Here is a 6,000-nt window from a genome sequence, read left to right as displayed (position 1 = left end):
GCGCAGCAGACATCTTCTCATGGGAATAATGATCAACATTAAAGTATTACCAGAATCACTAAAGACATCACACTTTAATTCAGTATAAACATATAAACATGTTTTTAAGCTGGAGGATTTTTTTAATTCACAAAATTGTCAGGTAAACAAGAGGTCTTGATCTGTGAGTGTAATCGCGTTGCTCTGTTTTTTAGTTAGTTCAAATATGGGTTTGCTTCTTTCTGGGTATCTGGGTTTGCTTATTTAAGCAATTCTTGATTACAACTGGCCTTCACAAGATCATAAGCTCTACTTGCCAACTCAGGCATCTGAGCAGCCCCAATGAGCGTCTCTTATTTTACAGGACTTTGTCTGTAGATTTTACAGCATGCTAGTGGGAGGCTCTCAGATGAGATGGACTCATAAACAGGGCACAGATGCATGGTAGTCAGTGTCTGTTTATTTCTGACAGCTCTTTACAATCGGTACAACACTAAATGTCGCAGGCATCTGTGATCTAAAGCTATTAGCATGCAAAGGGAGGTGGTACATACAAGGTCTGTGAAGCAGAAGGGAAGAAAAATATATGTCATAGCAGTCTGATAGATGTTCACAAACACCGAATGTCACTTTTATTTAATCACAAAAGCAGCAAAGGCTTAGAAATAGTTCATAAGGCTGCAGGGGGAGTGAGGAGGACCTGCTATTTGATGACACCGTTATTAAAGTGTGATGATGTTCTGTGTATTAGCAAGTGGATGATGGATGTGCATCTTAACCCTGTTCTGTGGGCCTCTCAGCATGCTTGGGCAAAGCGCTTCCTAATCGTTATCTTGTCCCCAGCGTCCAACTGAGCATCTAATACTGAACATGGAAAGTTAAGACTTCCTCACATATGCTTCTTTATTGGGCCAGAGATGTCAATGAGGTTTGACTTACAGCTAGCACTTTGTGAGCCGTATCTCTTTACATGGCGATGGAAAATGGCAAGCTTGAAACTCAGTACTTCTTAAAGCAAACATTCACTCTTAAAGTGCCATGCTGGGACCAAAGCTTTTCCACAACATTCTTATATTAGAACAGTATACACATGGAGGATGCAGGAAATGAGCTTCTATGTATGCATTGTGTTACCATGAAATATTTAGATTTATAGTCTCGTTATGGAATTTTATTTCAAATTGGCGATGGGACAGTAAGATAAATGGTACTATGTGTAAGAACATCTGTCCTTGTATTTTCAAAGAAGATGATATTAACCCCCTAAGATATCAGCTCATTAGTCATATATTCATCTTAAGCATAGAACAAAATGAATAAAACACAGTGATGCGTGGTTATAGGAAAATAATCAATGACAGACGTCACATATAACTCCGGGCCATTATAACCCCGAAGTTGAGCTCGTCACAAAGTGCTTTATTCTTCTTATACCACAGGAATTTGGCAATTATGATTTTATATTCATTATAAAAGGACGTCTACTTTTTATCCCTTTGTAGCTACAATTAATGTTGTAGAATATCTATGAAACAAGTTAGTTTCTGTTATCACTTACATTGTAGATATCATTTAGAAGCTGACACTGAGGTTGCAAAAGAAAACTTTATCCATTTACGGGATGTCCGTCATCTGTCGCTATGTCCCCGTGAGACATGTTGGAATAAGCACATTGCTATAAATCTATGATTTTAATGAACGCTGGAACTGTTGACAAAGCTGTTATTATAGACAATTTAGCAACACTTTCTGACCAATCAGAATCAAGCATTGGTGTAAATATGAATTATTTAGCAAGTCTAGTAAAACTAATAGTAAAAGTTGAAGTTAAGAGAGTGATGAGGGTAAATCCTGGGAATATTTACAAGGTTAAATTATATACAACTCTGCATTTCTAGTATTAATTCATTTTCTAATCATTTTATTAAGAAATTATTTAGTTGAGGAAATGCTTCAGCATTTTTAACAACTTGTTAGGAGAAATTATCTTTAATATTATCTTTATTAAGTAGATTATTAAAACCTTATTCAAATTCTACTTACTTTAATTTTTAGTTATTTTGCACCAGAGAATAGCATTATTATTCATTTTAAATCATTTTGTTTTATTATATGATTACCTTAACTGTTAACTATTATACAGGGTGTTTGAAAAGTCAGGAACCAACGAGAGTAAAACTACAATATGCAATACACAACATAGTGAAACATATTCCGAGTGACATATTTACTCAATATATTCTCATTTTTTCCTGACTTTTTGGACATACTGTAGATTTCTTTATCATTGTACGCCCTCTGAAATGAGTCACATGCACATGCTATAATTAACCATTTTTATGGCCTCTCTGTTGTAAGTACCTATTAATCTCCACAGAAGATGATATGCTAATTAGGTTCAATATTTGTAAACCTCTTCAAAAATGTCCTGACATTCAAACTACAAATGCTTTCACATATGATGGATGAATGTGAGGTGCAATATACATTCACATGCCAACTAATTAGATTATTACACATATTAAATATGTCTCCTTTACTAGAGACAGATTGTAAAATGCAAAAAAATATGTTACCTACATATTTGTCTCTCCCATAAGCTTCATTGTATGAGTTCAGCCATTTTCAGTCTGGTTTATAATCGAATTTGAGCTCACTCTTCACCCGCAATGAGGCTATCTCTTTGCTTTCCTCTCGCCTCTATTGTCAATCATGGCCTTTATTGCTGGAAGCAGCTCTGACATGCTGGGCATCATGTGAAACCGTGGTCGACAGGAGGCAATAAGCTGGAGAATAGCAGCCATCTCAGGATAGTTCCCCATTCAGCCTTGTCTCTCTCTGACCACCTTCTCTGTTCCTATCCTGCATTAAAGATAAAGAGGACAAATCAATAGAAGCCCAGCAAGTTAGATAAAAGGTTGTGAGAAAAGCAGTGGTGCTAGATGTGGGGAAGTAATCACAGATACCCTGGCCTCTCAGCACATAAAATAGCTTCATGTCACACCTGTCACTGTCAAATGTTGATCTGTTTACTGGTCATTCAGTATAATCCCCTGTCTTGTGCTGGTACACTACAAACTTTTTTTTATTCTATTTTTCTTTTATTTCCATATCAGTGGGGATCTAGACTACACATTACACTACACTAGACTATATACTTTGTACTGGATTGCATAAAACAAGCTATACTAAGATAATTTCAGCTCATATAGAATGATCATTATTTAATATTCAAGAACCTGACCTCGTATACATCCCAAACCTCATAACTCATCATATATGTTTTGCTGTAAAAAAAAAAAAAAAAAAAGAAAGAAAGAAAAAAAATCATTAATTGATTGATTTTTTTAATCTACATTTTATTCTTTGAAGTTAAATTGGATTTTTTTTTTTTTTTGTCAAACTCCAGAGAATTTATAATCCCACTCTGTAACTCTAGTCCTGTCATAATTCAACAGAATATTGATATTGCGGTATTATATCTGGTGTTGAACTTCATACTGAAAATAAAACCTCTTCTACACTTGTATACGGGTTCTTTAAAGGTTTTTTTTTTTCTTTTTTTTTCTTTCATTGTTTGGTTTGTTTGTTTTTAAAGTTTAGGGTTACAGCCTCATAAAAATGGCCTTAGTTTGGAACCCTTTTTAATACAGAAGCATTCTGTTGTAGAGTTTTATACTCTTAAAAGGAGGAACTGGAGAACCCTTGAGTGTGTGTGTGTGTGTGTGTGTGTGTGTGTGTGTGTGTGTGTGTGTGTGTGTGTGTGTGTGTGTGTGTGTTTGTGCTATGAAAACAGTGGTTTAATTATATTAGACACCAACTGTTGGTGGTCATGCATACTGTATGTTGTAGATCTTCTTGATATAGTTTGAACATATACATATAATGTACAATTGATCCTATTTCACCTGTTTTATTTTTATCTGTTTTATTGGATAATATTTATAGTAGGTGTTTATATATATATATATATATATATATATATATATATATATATATATATATATATATATATATATATATAACCTACTATAAATAAGAATGAGATGGTAAGATGGAGGTCAATCACTTGCTAGTAGTGTCAGTTATCCACAACTTTTCGTTTTTTATTTATTTCAAAAAATTTAATCCTCCTGATAAAACATAAATCGGTCCCCCCTTATCCACACAAAGCATTTCTCCCACTCCACCAGTATTTGTTTTGACAACAAAAAGCACATATAGGAAGAGATCTCTTGAGATTAGAAATCATTTCTGTCTGATTTGTGATCAGTAAAGGAAATAATTGCTAACTAAACGCACTTGTGATTTTTAGTCAAGAGGAATCAATAGTGCATCACTGAGGAGGTTGCATGTTATAAACCAGGTCTTTGGTCACCTTGGCCATCCATCATTTGAGCACACAGATACAGGTCAAACGGAATTATAGTGCACCAGGGACTCTTATCTCCCAACGCCAGCAGAGACACAGAGACGCGGATCAATACAAATACATACACCATGCTGCTGTAACGGAACCAGCTTCATACTGATTCACTGCCTTTTAACTAGCTGTTTATACACTGTCGCATTGGTGGAAGATTAGAAAATAGCCTATACCCCTGTCTTTAAAACATCCAACAAACCTCCAATTATCCTGAACTCGATGTTTTGAGAAGGTTTCAAGATGTCAGTCATTAGTCATGAGATATCAGTATATATATATATATATATATATATATATATATATATATATATATATATATATATATATATATATATGTGTGTGTGTGTGTGTGTGTGTGTGTGTGTGTGTGTATATATATATATATATATATATAGAGAGAGAGAGAGAGAGAGAGAGAGAGAGAGAGAGAGAGAGAGCAAACTGTAAGGTTTAAGTCAAGAATGCCAGTGAATGGACAACACAACTAAAATACCTTGTATTTGCAAGGAAACATTTATAACATTTCACATATGATTATAAGAGTAATGTGTGACGTGAGGAAACACCTAAAGAAGCATCTCCTCACGGTATGCCTTGAAATTGCGCCAAATATGCTGTTCACATTAGAAAAACACAACCACGTGCAAACAGAAATCAATCCAGTGCGGGAAAAGCATGCACTACATGTGGAAAGAATGTGTGACGTGTCAAAAATAAACTTCTGTTGTGAATTATGTGCTTATTTAACTGTAAAGTTCATGTGCCTTTTCAGTGTCTCGCTAAAGTGCGCATGCGCAGGGCTTCATCGCGATTATAGGATTATTAAAATAACGTTCAGAATATCGCGTTCACTCCGACACTATCAGCACTTTGGCTATGATGCTGAATTGGGCGTTTATTTAGATCCATCTGGACTCACACTAAACGCTGAGGGTGTCAGTTCAACATGAGCCGGAACAAGTTTCCGGGATTTGGAGGCGCTTTTACGCACTAAAGCGCACGCGTGATCAGCTCGAACTGCGCGCTCCTGCGCTGACATTTGCATGAGCGTGCAACTCTGAAGTAAATTTATTAACAAAAAATATATAGTGTTCAGGATCGGAAGACTATAATGTAGTGTTCTGATCATCATTATCGTAAGGGTTGACGCGGTGCAGCGTTCACAGCCATCAGGGGGTGCCTTCATTTTCGAGACATCTCTTTAATTTCCACCTGCAGAGGTTGAATTCATTCATCCAGTCAATTTGTGTGCGATGGGAATCATAAGAATACTGAGTTTATTATTTATTCAGCAGTGTATGCATGCATTAATGTTGATCATTCAGCACTTAGGTTTTCTCCCCTTCTGGATTTCGCACGTGTGATCCCGAGACTGCACGAAAATAAAACCATATGTCCTATATGTAAAAAAAAAAAAAAAAAAAAAAGAAAGAAAGGAAAAGAAAAAAAGGAGAAAAAGAACAGCTAGAAATAAATGAATTCTGTCTCAGAAATCATGTGGAGAAATAAAAACACCTATCCATGAGAAGTGGAAAAGTCCATTATATGTGTAAAATTGTGTGAGACTTGATATGTGAATTGTTTAAAAGACACAA

Source organism: Ictalurus punctatus, chromosome 24 (assembly GCF_001660625.3).
Source record: "Ictalurus punctatus breed USDA103 chromosome 24, Coco_2.0, whole genome shotgun sequence".
Classification (NCBI taxonomy): Eukaryota; Metazoa; Chordata; class Actinopteri; order Siluriformes; family Ictaluridae; genus Ictalurus; species Ictalurus punctatus.
Note: the sequence above shows the minus strand (reverse complement) of the source record.